The 16,827-nt window shown below is 49.0% G+C and overlaps 1 protein-coding gene across 5 annotated transcripts in view; it reads right to left on the bottom strand.

Moving 5' to 3' along the window:
• Window positions 1-16,827, bottom strand: part of LRRC7 (leucine rich repeat containing 7) — a 198,980-nt gene that overhangs the window by 114,688 nt on the left and 67,465 nt on the right. The gene's annotated exons all lie outside the window — the stretch shown is intronic.

Raw genomic sequence — 16,827 nt, 5'->3', positions numbered from 1 at the left:
GGAAATTACAGACTATTCTATCACTTGGCACAGTCCATCTTTATCCACTGATGTAAAACCCCCACCAAACATCAGTAACTGCCCTTGGCTATGCATGTCTGCACGGCTGCTCCGCTCAGCAGCCTCAGCCAGCGCAGAGCAGCAGCGCATCCCTTCCAAGAGCACTGCTCCTGGGCTGCCCTGCTCCGCTCCCAGCCCCGCCACACTGCCCAAATCTGAAAAGCTGCAAACATCTCAACTCTCCCACAAAAGCGCCGGCCAGCCTGTCATTTCTCTTTTTTTCCATTCCAACTCACAGTCAAAAAAAAAAAAAAAAAAAAAAAAGATCAGATTCTACGTTAAATATTAATGATCCATTTTGTTTCCATCACAGGCCGGCTAAAAGCAGCCATTCACGAGTGGTTCAGAGCCCTCCATAACTCTGAGCACTTTGGGGCTGTGGATGTGCATGTGTATCTGTCACCAGCCATTTGCTCCAACCGATTGACATTCTCCTCACACACATCACAAGGCACCGACTAGAAGTTCTGGGTCAGATCCAAAAGGAGAATTACTTCACCACTTGGATTTCTGTGCTGTCTCAGATGCTTTCTAATGTTATTTAACATTCACGGCTGCCAGCAATAATTGAAGGCTAGCTGGACCTGTAAAGGATGCTCCTGTTAGCAAGTAAGGAGGACAGGGCATGAAGAAGAGACAGAGAAAGGGAGAGGTGACCTGCCGAGGGCTGCCCACCCTCAGCCAGGCTGAAGGACTTCTAGGAAAGCTCTCAGCCAGGCTGCCCGCCTCCAGCACGGTTCCTAGAGAGCTGCCCGCAGCCACAGGGCTGCTGTACATCAGTGCCAGAGCACCAGGCGGCCCTGCAGAGCTGTGCCTCCAAACCAGCACTGCCCGGCACTGCGGAGCTGCACTGCCATGCCAGCACTGCCCAACACTGCGCCCTGGGGCAGCCAGCACAGGGCTGCCCACACACACAGACCTGAGGCAGCTGCAAAGCATCCCGGCTGCCATGCAACTTCGGGCTCTCTCTCTCTGCTGTGTACAGACAGTCCCACATTGTATTTTTTTAATACAGATGTGTTCGCTGTGAGCTAACTCATGCTATCCAGTACCTGTATAGCGCAGACAAGGATGGCATGAGACTCCTGAGGTCTGTGGTTTATGCTCCACCTGGCAGAAAGTGAAACAGGCTGCAACCCAGAAAGGAACCCGGTGCAGTCAGAGCTGTTCCTGGGGAGGAACCAGCACTCAGAGAAAGCAAAATGCAGGCGTGACAGGGGTGAAGAATCCTGCCCCTCTTCTCCCATTCTCCTCAAATTTCAGAGGTACTAAAAAACTGAGAATAAAAATCTAATCTTTTAGATGAATGCTATCACGTGGATATAGCAATTCCTTTTTTTTTTTAATATAAAACAAACAAATGAAAAACAACTTTTGTAAGAGTTTGGGGCTCCCATCAGAGCACTCCAGGAAGGCCCTCACCACCTCCCAGCACGGGCAGTGCCTGGCATGGAGGCAGGACAGGAGTAGCCTGGGCTTGGCTGGTTAACCAGAGCGCCGCTTTAAACTGACTTCACACCAACAGCTCGACCAACGCTTAAACAAAGCTGAAGAGCAAAGCTTGAGACAAAGGAGAAAAAGATAAAAATAACGCAGACAAAACACCCATGTAGATTCCATGTAGCCAAAATATTTATCATTAATTATTCCAGTTAATCTCTGGGGATCTGGAAACTGATTGTCCTGAGATTACTCTTCCCTTTGGACGCAGGAAAAGATAAAATGAAATCTTCCCTTTCTCTCTTACTTTGCTTCCTGTAGGAATCTCTGCCCTCTTTATCTCACAGAAATGCCAGCAATGAACTTTCTTTTGCAAGGATGGTGGCAGTAACAGCCGAAATGCCTGAGAAGGAGCTTCTTTCCCACTCCCCTTGTTCTCAGCAGCTCAGTTAAAAAGGACACATTTCCCTTTCCCTGGAACTGCTCTGGGATTATGTTTCTATCATATTTCCTAATTAGCAGAGTTTTCTGCAGCTGGAATGACGCTCTCACTCTGCTCAGCACGGCGAGGCTCAGAGCACTGCAGAAACACGTGGTGAGCCCAGGCGCAGGGCAACGTGTTTCCAATGTCTCCTCCTTTGGGACAGTGTGCAGATGACAGCTCTGCAATTCACAGCCATTTCTGTGCAACACATTCCCCACACTACGGCAGTGTCAAACAAGAGCAGCCGCTGTAGGAGAGGAGCCCAGCACTGCGTTACTCCAGTGGACTAACCCTGAGCTTCAGCCTCACATTAGTTTCCTTCTCAGTTTCATCAAACGTTGGGGAAACGTGGAAAATGGTGTCCTGTGACCAAAGCACACCTCAGCACAGCTCGGCAGGAACTGCAGAGTATTTTCAGTCGCTGAGCAGCCGGGAGGATTTCTCTTTCTTTCTTAAAACAGCGCTTTCTTACTCTGCAGACCCAGCAGACGCAGCAGCCGGGGGCAGCGGCACAGCGCAGCTCCCTGCAGAACTGCTCACTGCCCAGAGCTGGCTCCGAGGCACTCAGCCAAACAGCTGTCCTGGTGCTCACTGCTGCTGTTTGGACTAATGTACAAGTAAAAGAAACTGATGGCTTATTGGAGCACGGAGTATATTGCTGCCTCTGTAGGCCAGTCCAACATTGGCTGAATTGACCAGAACCTGAGGGTTTATTTCAGAAAGAACTATCAGGAAAGCACAGGCCATCCTTCTCTGTGCATTTCTACTCCTTTTCAAAAGGTAATGTCTTCAGGAGTCTTTGACGTTGGTCCTCATGCTCCAAACCAGCTGGTTACAGACAAAACTACAATAACCTCTCCTACGACATACATCAGATCCTTGCTGAGAATTAGGACTGAGCAGCTGCTGAACCCAATGAGTAATAGAGAAAAAAGCAGCTACAGGCTGTCAGCCTGACACCAATCCTGCACGGCATGATGGAATAAGCAGTGAGCAACATTATTTATAAAGAATTACAGAGGCTTAACAAATTAAGTGCCAGTACACGTGTGAATTAAAAACACTGCATCGAGTTAGCCAGGCAAATTTCTTCTGCTGGGATTACAGGTACAGGAATAACAGTGCCAGTGGAAATGCAACACAGCCAGCAAGCGCTGGATTTGCTGCCGGAGGGCCTTTGAAAGAGAAAGAGGAGCATTATAAAATCAGGACATTACAGCAAGTGAACTTGAAACTGACAACAGAAAACTTTAGAACAGGAGCCCAGCTGTCAATGGAGAGCCAGCACAGGAGTGTGGTTTGAATCCAAGCCCCAGACTTCGGCCTTTTGTTACTTCACCTCTGCTCCAATGACATAAGGCATGAAATCGTTATGTGCAAGGGAATTAAAAATAGCTGAGCTGAAAATAACAAGGGGAGCAGGTGACTGTCCTTGGTTGGACAAGAAGGAACAAGCAAAGTGTGCCCAAGCACTGCCCTGTTGGTGCACGAGAAGCACAAGCAGTGCAAGCAGAGCCAGGGCAGCAGAGGAATCTGGCATGGAAAGCAGCGAGCTTCACCAGGCAGGGGTTACAGAAATCACAGTGCAATCATGTGGTGCAATGAACTCCTGCAGCCCTTGGAAGTGTAAATAAGGCAACACTGTATTGGAATAGAGAGGTTCTATTAACTCCGGGCTTCGTGCCCACAATTAAAGAAAAGCATGGAAAAAAAAATGAAGTTCAGGGAAGGGACAGGAGACCAATCAAGCACCAGAAAGGAACTTTCTAGTAGGAAAGGCTGTTCATCTCATCAACAAGAAATCTTTGCAGAGACTCAAAGTTTGTATGCAATAAAAACAGAGAAAAGGTGATCAATGGTAAAGGACTCTCCAGTGTTACAGACTGAAACTGTGCAATGAAGTACACTACAGAAACTGGGAATTTAGAGGTGGAAGTCGTGATCCCAGAGACCTGTGGAACCTGAAGTGTCCACAGACAGATCAGCATTCTCTCTCTGCCACATTCAGAACAGCTCAGGTGTGTATCAGAGGCAATAAAGCTACATGAAAGGGCTGCAATCTGCACAGAACTGCTCTGCACACTTAAGAGCAGTGAGGGAACTGCATGGTGCAGAGAAAGGAGAGGAGTCCCTGCTGCTGTCTGGGCACTGTGCTGCAGTACGATTCTGGGGCAGCAGACAGCAACATTTGTTTGGGGTATTATAGCATTTGGAATAAAAATAGATGATGAAACTCAGAATGAAGCCATCAGCCTGCTCTGTCTGCACGCCCTGCAGCTGATAGATGTCCTGCAGGAGGAGGCTCTGGCGATCCAGGCTGCGCAGGGTTGATTAATGAGAGCCGCGTCTCCAAGCGTGAGCCGCAACAGCGCTCTCTCAAATTAGGATCAGATCCAAATCTCCATTCTGCTCGGCTCAGATCTCATGGAAGCTCATTTCTTCCTAATAAAGCTTCAAGAGACTCAACGTCAAATGTGAGATGTTAGCAGAAAAAGAGCCGTTCAAAGGGCGGGGACTAAAGGAACCCATCCAAGTGCAGCATGTCACGCTGGATGCTGGGTAAGTCAATTAAAGCAGTGAGAAACGCTCAGATGTGCTGAACTGGGCTGTAGGTCTTTCATTAATCATGACTTTATGGCAGATAAGATGCATCCATTTGGCTCGAGAGGAAAGCGAACAGGAATAGTGGAAGAATCCTGAATCCCATCCCTGGGCTGAGCAGCACAGAACTGGAGTTCTCCTTCCTCCTTTTGGCCCGGAAGGATGAAGTCAGAAGTTAGTCAGAAGGACATTTAGCAATGCTCTCTTATCTGGAACTCCTTTTAACTCCACGTGTGTCAGCTTCACAGAGCTACAGACATTACTGACACATCTCCAGCCTCTTCCTTAGACATCCATCAGCTACAACAAATCCTGTACACGAGTGGGACGTGCCATTGTCTTGCAAGGCTGCAATTAACAAGTGCAATGAGTGAAATTAAATACTCAGAGGACTTAATAACATGGCTTTTATGGCAATTTCACTCTTCCTAGGAGAAAGTCTCCTTCCACCAAAACTGGGAAGAATATTTTTAAAAGCAGCTGAATTAGAAGTATGATTGTAAACTGTTAAAATCAATAAAGCCTTGCTGAGACGATTACAGTGGCTGCAGATCACTTCTAAAGTTGTTTAAATGCTATAACAGATTGTTAAGTTCAGAAGAAGTCCGTTATGAAGAACGCTGCAGGTATCTTTACTCCAATAGTAATTAATTATATTTAAATATATATATATAATAATTATATTGGTCCACCAAATGACATTTAAAAGGTGCTTAAATATTAAATATCACACTGTTAATTTTGGTTCCCTTCCCCCCTCCCTCATCCACTGAGTCCAAAGGCACTGAGTTCAGCTTTCACGAGAATCTCGTCAGGGTAAAACGTCCCTTGGGTAAATTCTTCAAGATTAGAAACAATTATTTTTAATGGCAGAGAGCAGGAAAAGGGCAAAGCTGCCGCCCAGGGGAGCACCTGGAGAGCAGTGGCTCAGCTGGATGCCAGCTCCTGTCCCACCTGATGCCATACATGGGGCTCAGGGCACCACGTGCTGCTCCCCCCACGGCTGGCAGGGCTGCAGGGGTACAGCTGTCATTTTCAGGTGGAAGGGCTCAGAATATGTAAAAAACACTCATTCAGCTACCAAGCTCAATGTAGCATACCCTCAACTAACAACAAAGGCCATTCTGACCAAACCCAAAGGGTCCAGCTGCTGGATCCCAAATATTTTTAGATATCACTGTCTTCTGACGGCAGTTTACATTCAAAGAAGAAAAACTAGTGCTGAAGACACGTGGGTTCAGACTGCTAAAATATTTAGTCATCGTGTTCGAGCCTTGGAATGCACTCTGGCTGACACAAGAGCTGGACCACGCTGCTGGCAGAGCCTCAGTGCTCCCCTGCACTGCCACTGGGAGAGGAGTGCCAGTGTGAGGCAAGTAGTGCACCGAGCGTCAGGACAGAACAGCGGAATGCAGCCCTGAATTGCTCATCAAGAAATGAACGTGGCATTAAAAATACTGAAAAGATCCAGCTATCATCTATTAAAAAGTACTGGCAGAGCTTCAAGGGTTTCCCACAACTGTTAGGTTTCTCGTGGCTCAAAGCGCTTTCCTGCTGCTGAAGGTAGGGAGAGTAAGTCAGGCAAATGGGCACAGTGGCACAGGCAAGGAGACAACCCAGCCACCACAGCTCCATGCCATGAGAGCTGGCAGCTCAGGCCAGCTCCTCATTGCTGTTTTCTCCACTCTCTGCTCATCACAGACGCTGCCAGCCCGGAGCAGGGCCCCATCCTCAGCACCAACCAGCCTCCAAGAGTCATCTCACAGCACCCTTCACACCCATGTAGAGGAGCTCACGGCTCCTGCTTTTCCAACCTGAATGATTTTATGATTCCATTAGCTATCTATCAGCTCTGCAGTAGGCCCCCAAGGCCCTGGGAGCCAAGCTCGGGTTGGGCCAAGCACTGTCCCAGTGCAACAAGGCTGCAAATAGGAGCAGGATGAAGCTGGGCTGCCTCCGAGCTGTCACTGTGCCTGGAGGAGCCTGGCACAAGCAGCCAGCGAGCAATCTGGTTCATAATTGGTGTTAAAAGGGAAACGAGGAGGAAAGAGGTCACCTTATGCAGAAAGGCTTACAGCCACCAAGCCAGAACTGCTGTCTCACGCCGAGGACCTGCACTTGTCACCCAAAGGGATGAGCAGCATTCATCTATGTTAAGCTGAGCCTTGTTTTCCAGGCGGATTTCCTCAACTCTTCAGACAGTGCGCTCTTTTCTCCCCTTTACTCTCATTTTTGCTGAAGATCTATATAATCCAGCTGAACACGGGTTAAGGAGACACTATTTCCTACTCCACACACCAGTTCCAAGCAACACTGGGTTTTACAGGCACTGAGTCCTAACTGATGCTTCCAAACAAAACCGTAGAGCAAAACCTGGAATATTATCAGGAGAAAGCAGGCATGACTATGTGCAGAATAGTTTTTTGGAACTGTCAAAGGCATCTCTGAATGGTCTCTTGTTTTATGCTTCAATCACACTGTAACACTACCTCACGTACAAACATAGGTTTTGTTGAAAAGCTGCATTTGTTGAAAAGCTGCATTTGGCTCTGCCCAGAATACAGCTTCTGGTAGAGCTGTGCTAAATAAGCAAGCGCTGGCAGCCTGATGCAAACCTCATGCAAGCCAATGCAGGTGCCAGTGACCTTGCTGAACTTTTGGATCGGGTTCCTGTTTGTTGATGATTCTGAAAGCATGAAGGGACTCATAATTCTCTGTCTTCCCTCAGTGGTTTTAGGAGAATTAAGGTATTTGGGACTTCCCTCACAACTGTCACCATTGGAGACATCACACACACTTGCACAAACAAGCCATACCCCAACAAACAGCAGTAATGAAATGAAAGGCATTATTTCTCTCACATTAACATACTGCACAGGGCGAGCAAAAACACAGCAGAGGAATCAGCCATCGAAAGCCACTCAGGAATTCCATTCATGCTATCTCAGTGGCATCAATGTCTGTTGGGGCTCTGCATGCACCCTGCCAGCTGCACCAGCCCAGGTAGGTCACACCATGCCCTGTGTGCTGGGACACTGCTGAGCCCACCAAGCAGCTCTGAGGGTCTGTGCAGCACTCCTGGGCTGCCTGCAGGCTGATGCAATTCCATGCACCCCTATGTGCCACGAGGGAGGCAGTAACTCCCAAGAAATAACTGGATTTACACTGCTGAAAGGGAAAAGTAAATGAGTGAGACAGCAGGCCCTAAATGCAATGAATCCAGCAACACTCAGCATGATAAAAGTAAGATATATTCACCAGTATGCCCATACAGGGGCTGCAGAAGCAATTCCAGCAACTTCACTGAGCCCCCTATGCAATACCATCGATGCTGTGCTGTATGGACCACAGCAGAAGCAGGCTTTCTATCCGCAGCATTTTGCAACCTGCATTGAGTCCTGCAATCCATGGCAGATTCTTAAAATGATTACAAATAAGCACAGCTTTTGCTCTTCTTGGTGACAAACACAACATCACAAGTATAAAGGATGCTAAAATATCACAAAGTTATAAAACTGCTCCAGGACATCAATTACAAATCACTGCTGATATTGTAAAGTCATCATAACTGTAAAATAATTAAATGGGCAGGGATGGCACATCCACAGGAATCTGCAAGGAGAAAGATGCAAAATAAAGCCAGGCTTGCCACAGGGCAGCAGCAGCAGGAGAACAGCATGGCTCCCATGCAGAGCAATGCAGGCCCTCATGTGAGTGCTGACCAAACACTGGGTTGCCATGGAAATCTGTCATTTGTCCTAGCACAGCGTGGAAAAATAAGCAAGAAGAGCAAAAACTGGAGGGACAAAATGAGGGAAAATGACCTTAAATTGTGTTTAGCTGCAGACTACCTTTGCTTTCAAAGTAGCTTCAATAATGAACCACGCTCATCTCCAGAACAGCATCATGATGAAGCCTGCTAATAGGCTTTTTTCACTCACTAAATAATAATAAGCATTCCTGTTCTATCTCTGGTTAAGCAGCGTCAGTAGGCACCACTCTGTATTTTAATTCCATTTCAATTCAAAATTCCTGTTTTAGCTACTTCCATCAGCTAACGAGCAGCTGTTCCAGCAGAAACATTGGAAGCTTTGGTAAGGTGAGCGTGTTGGGGTTGTGCCCCTCACTGCCAGAAAGGGGCTGAGCGCAAGAAAGGCAGCGACTCTGCGAGGGGTCTGAAGCACAGCGCTGTGGGGCTGCAGTGTTCATGTGGGAGAGGGGGCTCAGGGGAACCTCATCACTGCCTACAGCTCCTGACAGGAGGTTGGGGTGAGGGGTGGGGGCGGGTCGGTCTCTGCTTCCCAGGGATGGGGGGTCAGCATCCCTGGGGGTGTTCGGAGCTGTGGGGATGTGGCACTGAGGGATGTGGGCAGTGGGCATGGGGTGGGCTGGGGGATCTTGGAGGGCTTTTCCAGCCTCAGTGACTCTGTGACTGACACACATGGCAGATGGCCTTGTCAGCCAGGTTCACTCATGTGCGCCCACCTTCACTCCCGTATTGCTCTCACACCACGTGAGTTTACTTTCATTCATATCTCTGCAGCTCTGCTGCCTTCAGCTAAATGATGAACCACAGAATTGCCGGGGTTGGAAGGAACCTCATCGAGTCCAACCCCCCAGGGGGGACTGAGGATAAGAAACAAACAGGATTTGACCTTCTCAGTAAATCCAGAGAGCAAAACAAGCTCCATGATATCTCGGAGCCACATCTCGTGCATCTGGTCATGAACTCCTTCCTAAAATGAATTAAATTAGTCTGCGTAATGGACATCAGAACAAAAAGCTTAATGTGTTTTGATGCCAAGATGAGCTCCGCACAATTTATTAGGAAACAAGTAATCACACTAAATCACAGTTCACGTCTGAAAACAAGGGAAATTGCCCCAACATCCACAGCTTTCCCAGCACACGGCTTCCAAGCACCCTCCTGGGACAGCACAGTGGGACACAGCGGGCTCCTGCACCCCAAAGGCCCCTCTGTGCCCAGCACCAGGGTGCAGCACCTGCATGGGCACTGCTGGCTCTCAGCTACCAACACACAGCATGGGAAGGCATGGGAGCCAGAGCAAAGGAAAAGCACAGAGCTCTCAGCTTCCTCATCCTTGTTCAAAGAATGTGTTAATGTTAATATTCTGAGCCAGCCAGACCCCTGTAGTGCTCTCTGTGCTCCTATGGAACCCTCATGCTGTAACCATACTGTCCCAAGCCTGCCCCTCACCCACCCCTGCCCATGGCCATGGGGTTCCCCCCGGCTGCACCCTTTCACACATCTCAGTCAAAAGCACCTGGATTTTCAGGAGGGTGGGAAAAAGCTCGAGTCTGATGGGATGGCCACGCCATCATGGTTTCAAAATGGGAGAGCAGCAGACATGAGTGGTAGAGAACTGCTCCTTCCCACTTTGTCCTAGCGGTCTCCAGAAGAGAACAGTTATCAAGGAGCAATTACTATCCAGAAAAAAATCTGCCGAGGACCTGATGTTTGGCTGATGTGCCACCTTCTCCATGAGACCAGAGAACCAAAGAGCAGGTCAGGAAAAGACCAGAGAAGGTCTGCTTATGCATTTGTGCTAGCTGGTCTGAGAAAAAATGTCCTCCCTACCTCCAGGGCTGTACTTCCTCTAAAAAAAATGATGCAGATAATACAGAAATTGTGACTAAACCGGGAAGAAAAAAAGCAACTCATCACCACCACGCAGCCTTCCAAAGAACCACACACGCCTGCACGCAGCCCCGGAGGACCCACACGTGCTGCTTAATGTCTTCTCACAAGCGACGATGAGCACCAACACCCCGCCGCCCCGGAGGAGCGCAGCACTCCGCTCCCTTTGCTGCGCTGTTCGTCCCGCACCGCCTCGTGGTGGCACGGACTCCACGCACCGCCTGCAGCCCGAGGTGGCTGAGCGCACGCCAACAGCTCGCTGCGAGCTGCCCGCCCCTCTCCCAGGTCCGTCTGTTCAACACGATGCTGTCAGAGGGAAGCGACACCCCGAGGAGGGGCAAACGGAGCCCCGGCACTGCCACGTGCTGGAAGGTATTGGAAAGAAGAACAGCTGCTCTGCTCTGCTTCTCCTTGCTGCTTAAAGGAGCCCAGGTACTGTTGTGGGAATGGAAGGTATCGCGGAGCAATCTCTACAGTCAAGGTGAATTCAAATGTTTATGGATATACTCTATATTCTGCATACGTGTATGCATTTATACACGAAAATCCACGCAGGCTGTGTGCTGGAGACAAGGGCCAAGCACGGCTTTTGTACTCAATGCTCAGGCATTTTTCCTGCACCCTGACAAAAGGCAGAGGGAGGAGGGCATGGCTGAAGGCTGAGCGGGCTCCTCGAGATGATTTAACATTCAGACTTATCAGCTCATTAGAAAGACAATGGTTCCTCCTTTTACTTTCTTGTCAGCTAGGAACTTCCCTCTCAGAGGGCACCACACCTCAGGTGTGCGTTTCTTACCAAGAACAAACTCAACATACTCCCTTAATCTGATATTTCTATTAATACCAGCTATGTTTTTTTCATGCCACTCACCCCATGCTGACAAAGTCGGAACATTCAGACTAATGGACCAGAAATATGCAGAATATTTCAGCAAGGACACACTTTATTTCTCTTTCAGGCTTCCCAGAGCTATTCTAAAGTTATAAAAAATGATCCCCTCGTTGAAGTAAAAGGCAACGACATACTAGATAAGGAAAATGCTCAAAATAGGGCTAAAAGGACAGGCAAGAGTATCACTTCCAAGTGAGGAGCAACTAAGTGGGTCACAGCAGAAGGAGGGAACACAGCGCAGATCTACCAAAGCCACAGGGCGGGGGTGAGGCTCACAGCTCACACAGAAGGTGCGAGTCCTGCACAGCTCCAGGCCCTGCTCGCACCATTCCCCAGGTAAGGCAGCTCCAGACAGGGCCAGGCTGGCAGCAGTGGGAAGGACGGCCACAGAGGAGCCCTTCTGTAACAGACAGCCTGCAGTATTGGAAGTGGTCAAAACACAACAGCACAACAACAGAACCTACCAAAACATCACCACATAAGACAACAAAGAAACCCCAGGAGCATGCTAACTTGCCATACCCTGAACAAGGCATCAGCGTTCCTAAAGACAGCAGTGGAGCAGAGCCAAGCCTGGCTCCAAGCAGTGCAATCCCATTTGGCTCCACGTGCTGCACATTGGCCGTAAATTCAGCAGTGCTTTGAGTTACCGCATGGCGCAGGCTGCAAGGCAGGGCAGGCTCTCACCTGTGCTGGAAGCCTTTTCTTTGCTGTTTGCAGTTAAACTGAGGGACTGGGGAGGGAGCAGGGTGGAAGCAAAGGAGAAATCCAAACATTTTTCCATTCTTCCATGGATAATTAATCAAGAAATACAAAGAGAGACTCTCCACAACTAAGACGTCTCAGATGAGGGCTAAGTGGGACACGACACTTTGCACTGCACCTCTTTGTGCTAAGTCTGCCCACTGAAAAATAGCAGCAGTGACTGAGGAATGCCAGCAGCCCTTTGCTGCAATGGGCACTTCTACTGCCTTAATTCTTAACTTGTCAAAGTTAACATATCGTTGCTATTATAGATGGAAATGATCACTCAGCAGCAGAGTGTTAATGACATGCCATTACAAAGAGTGCCTTTCCCAGGCAGGATGAAGGCTCTCACACCAGTCAGCCCTGTGAAGTGCACAGAAATAACCACTGTGAATGGGTTTCTGTGCATGGACTTGTGAGCTGATGTGCAGGTAGACATCTCAGTGCTCATTTCTTAGCATGCCTTTCACACACACTTCTGCAGGAATCCTGAAATGTGGCTTTCCTAGACAAAAAATTCTCTAGTACTTTGAAAAATACTGCAGCAGCTTCTGCAGCCCTGGAATAATGAATAAAGGAAAGCACGTTTTAAGGCACTAAGGGAACTTCTTGCAAATATATGCATGTTTGGAGAGGAGCAGGGATGGGAGGGGACAGGAGCTGCACGTTGGAGCTTGCTGCTCTCAGCTCCACGGCTCTTAGCAGGGCAGCACACCCGGGGTCAGGTCCACAGCAGGTTGTGAATGTCACTCTGTCCTCCAAGGAGAATATGAGCAAACGTTCTGAACTGGGTTCACAAAGCAGAACCCCAGCAGGTAGCTCACCCCTACCACTATGTGCCTACAAATACAACGTGTCTATTTGCTTGCACCTCTCCTACAAATTGTTACTCTATAAAGTATCACAGAATCATAGAATCACTCAGGTTGGAAAAGACCTTAAAGATCATCGGGATCAACCACAACCCAACCATCCTACCCTAACAGCCCTCCACTAAATCATGTCCCTGAGCACCACATCCAAACAGTTTTTAAACACATCCAGGGATGGTGACTCAACCACCTCCCTGGGCAGCCCATTGCAGCGCATGTGGGAAAAACAGTTGTTTGAAAACATCAGCATTAAGTTCCATCTCAAAATTCCCACTGCTCCTTCCCATCAGAAGGCAGGAGGTGGACCTGCCAGCTGTCACACCAAGAAAGTACCAGAAACTGGAGACTGATGGCATCCCCAACCCACTCATTTTGATACACAAAGCCCATCCTCAACACAAAAACATTTGCTTGTGTTGCTAAGCCATTTGCTCTGACGAAGCTCTGTCAAGAAACCGCTAAACCTTGGAACGTTATTAACATTGACCCTAACTACCTCTGTACTGCAACGAGTGTGCACGGGATCACAACTGCTTTGATCCATGAGACAACAAATGCCTCCATCCATCCATCCATCACCCATGGCACGTCTGCGGCAGCCAGACCCACAGAACCGACCTTTGGAAGGGGTGGTCCCATGGACTGTCCATAGGGCACTGTGAGGACGTGGAGCTGCAGACCCCCATGGATCCACGTTGGCCATGCCCTTCCTTCTCACCCAGCCCCAGCTCCCCCTGCAGCCAGCAGTGTTGAAGCCAGCTCCTCCCTATAGCCACAGCCATCACAAACCCTTCATTTCAAAAGCATTTTGGGGGATGTTTCACCACCCGGTGGGAATGCAAAAAGCAAAGATGCGCATTTCCCCCCAAAATCCCTTTGAAGATAATTCCGTTCTTCCACCTTCCTGAAGAACTCATCATCCCTTCTTTTTTTCTTGAGTTTGTCACCATTCTGCCTGCAGCATCCATGCAGAACATCCCATGGCACTCGGGTAGCCCACTGATTTTATAGGCACAAGGCAACAGACCCCCTGGCACACCCCAGACTTGCATCACCATGCTGTCACACCAACATCCCAGCACCAGGAAGAGCACAGTGGGACACACAGTGCCAAGGGAACACGTGCTGCACCCTCCTGCCCTTCTCTGTTGGTCAGGAAGCACCAACCATCCCTAACAACACATCCTGTGTGGGCTGCAAGACCACAGAGCAGGTTACACCATGGGATCCAATGGACTGCCCCATCCCTGGAGGTGTTCAAAACCAGGCTGGATGGGGCCCTGGGCAGCCCAATGCCCAAGGCAGCTTGTTGGAACTGAACAATCTTTAAGGCCTCGTCGGACCTAGGCCATTCTGTGGTTCTATGAAGGACAGGGCACTTGGTATCTCAAGTTCACCAGCAGCACCCAGCCTGCACAGCACTGAGGACAGAACTGCATTGCTGTTGCAGGAGAAGGCATTGATGGGCTTAGAAAAAAATCCCTCACCATATAAGGGCTGTGAACATTTTCCCACTTAAGACAACGTGTGGGATCATATTCACAGACACAGAAATATGTTCTGTTCCCTGACACCCACAAGTCCTAGAACACCAGGTTGAAGTGCTGGCAAGAATAAGAACCATTTGTTAAGCACGAAAAATGTCTCACATAATTAGAGAACTGCTGAAAGCTACCAATTTAGTACTCAGGCTTCGAAATTTCAGAATTTTGATTGTAACAACAGCTAAGGCTTCCGTGTGCCAGGAGGTGGGGATGCCTGACACACACACCATGGATCAGCAGAGCTCACAGCCAAGGCAAAGCTAAGCTGAGGGCACCAAGAGCTGGTCACCATGCAGACTGGAGGCACGGAGACACCAAGGGGAAGGTGCTGGGCTGTACCTGTGTGTCTCGTCAAGAGCCCACGGGGATACAGGGCAGCCCCTGGTGGTACCACACAGAGATCAGCAATGGGAAGATGGCAGCTTGGTGCTGGGAACAAAACAGATGGCGTCAGAATGGGGGTTTTTATATTTGAGGACAAAGTGACATGGGAGGAGCAAGGAGGGACTGAGAGACCCGAGGGATACTGCAGCCTGTGTGAAAAGGGGAGGAAGGAAAAGGGGAGGAAGAACCTGCAACCTATTGCCATTGACTGCTCTATTTATAGAGCATTCTGTATCTCACCAGCATCCAACTTCAGCAATAAGGGAGGTATGAAAGGTTTCATGAGCACATCTTTGCATCCCAAGCACATCACTGAAGGAGCAGCCAGACAGTGCACCTGAATAACCTGCACCTCATCCAGCTAACGCACAGTGTGGTTCTTTCTGCCCATCACCCCATCTCCTATGCTGTTCAAGCAACAAATTCACATTCTTGGATTTCTTTGCACCAGTTCTCATTTCCATTTCTTCTCCCCCAGCAAAACATTGGAAGAAAACAGCATTTCCCTCCACTCAGCCAGAGCTCCCTCAGCTGAATATTGCTTTTGATCTGCTCCAAGGCAGGTATCTGCCCATGAAGATGCACAGCAGAACATGTAGGATTTATCTGCTATCAACAAATTGCTGCATTCCCAGGGAAAAAGAAAAAAAATAAAATAAATAAAAGCACGCTCTGACAAGAAGCTCACAGTTCTGAAGGACTTGTGCTAGGATTTGATGCAATCTGCCGCGCCGGCAAATTAAAGCCTACGGAAACCATGCTAAAATTAGAGAGAGCTGAGATGAAAACCAAAGACACATGGTGGCTCTTGCAAATCCTTAAATAGGGCTTGGTACAGCAGTTGGGTGCTCAGCTCACATCTCCCATGGCCACTGATGAAGCTGCACATGGGACAGTCCCCATTCCACTGCTGTTGGTGTGGATGCTCGGATGGAGCTGACACAGCCCTGCACCTTATTGCTGGGTGCTTTGCCACCCCTGCAGCTCTGGGGCTGCCCCACACAGCAATGCCCTCATCCTCCATTCTCTGGGTTTGTGAGGAAGTCCCCTCCTCTGCTGCATGGTGCCTCGCTGGTATGTCTGAGAGCAGTGCAGCTCTGCACAGATGCAAATACTTTGGGGGTACTCATCGCTCATTAACCTGAAGCTTAGTGACTTTAACATAGCATGAAATACTCCAGGTATAACCAGAGAATCATGGAATCACTGAGGATGGAAAAGCCCACGAAGATCCCCAAGCCCATTCCAACCCACCCCATGCCCACATCACTCATCAGTGCCACATCCCCACAGCTCTGAACACCCCCAGGGATGTGACCCCCATCCTTGGGCAGCTGTGCAGTGCTGACCACTCTTTGGAGAAGAGATTTCCCCATAATTCCAAGCTGACCCACCCCTGGCACAGCATGAGGCCATCAACTTTCATCCTTTAACAGCCAACCTTCCATTCAAACCCCATTAGGTAAGCAACTACCACTGGTAACCATTTTTGAATTCAGTGGTTGAGGAGCATTTCTAAGTTCCCACAGGACTGAGGGTCCAGGCCTTTGCCCAGGAGCTCTCACAATCCCTCCTTGGCATCCACCTGCAATACCATGCACGTACCCATAGCCAGCACAGCAGCCACACAGCAGCCCTGGCTGTGGCCATTTGGACACCTCTGCCAAAAGGAGCTGCAGGGGCTGGTGCACACACAGCCACTGTTCTTTGTAGTATTCATTGGAGAGGAAAAAAAAAAAAAAAAAAAGTCAGAAAAGCATCTCTAAAAAGAAAAAATACTGAAACCAGCAGGACGCATCAATCACCTGCAAGGGTTCAGGTTCATGAGGACATCAAGCCAGCATAGCTCATTGAAATATTTCATCGCAAGACTACTGAATTAATGCAGTTTTTAAAGTACAAACTACTGGAAAATGAGAAAAGCTTTGGCCACTGGCACTGCGTGAAGAGACAAATGCCAGCACAGAGCGCACAGCTCAGAACCGAAGCAGCAGCAGCGCTCCATGCAGCAGGCCGTGCCGAACAGCCCCGCTCCGGAGCGATGCGCGGGTTGCCATGGCGAGCATCCCTGCACGCCCTGAGCACGGCGAAGGCACCGGGGAACGAAACGCTTCGTATCTCACCCAGTCCTAACCGTGGTCCTT

This window comes from Phasianus colchicus, chromosome 9 (assembly GCF_987193195.1).
Source record: "Phasianus colchicus chromosome 9, bPhaCol1.hap1.1, whole genome shotgun sequence".
Classification (NCBI taxonomy): Eukaryota; Metazoa; Chordata; class Aves; order Galliformes; family Phasianidae; genus Phasianus; species Phasianus colchicus.
The sequence above is the reverse complement of the archived record's forward strand: the minus strand, read 5'-3'. Positions and strand labels throughout refer to the sequence as shown.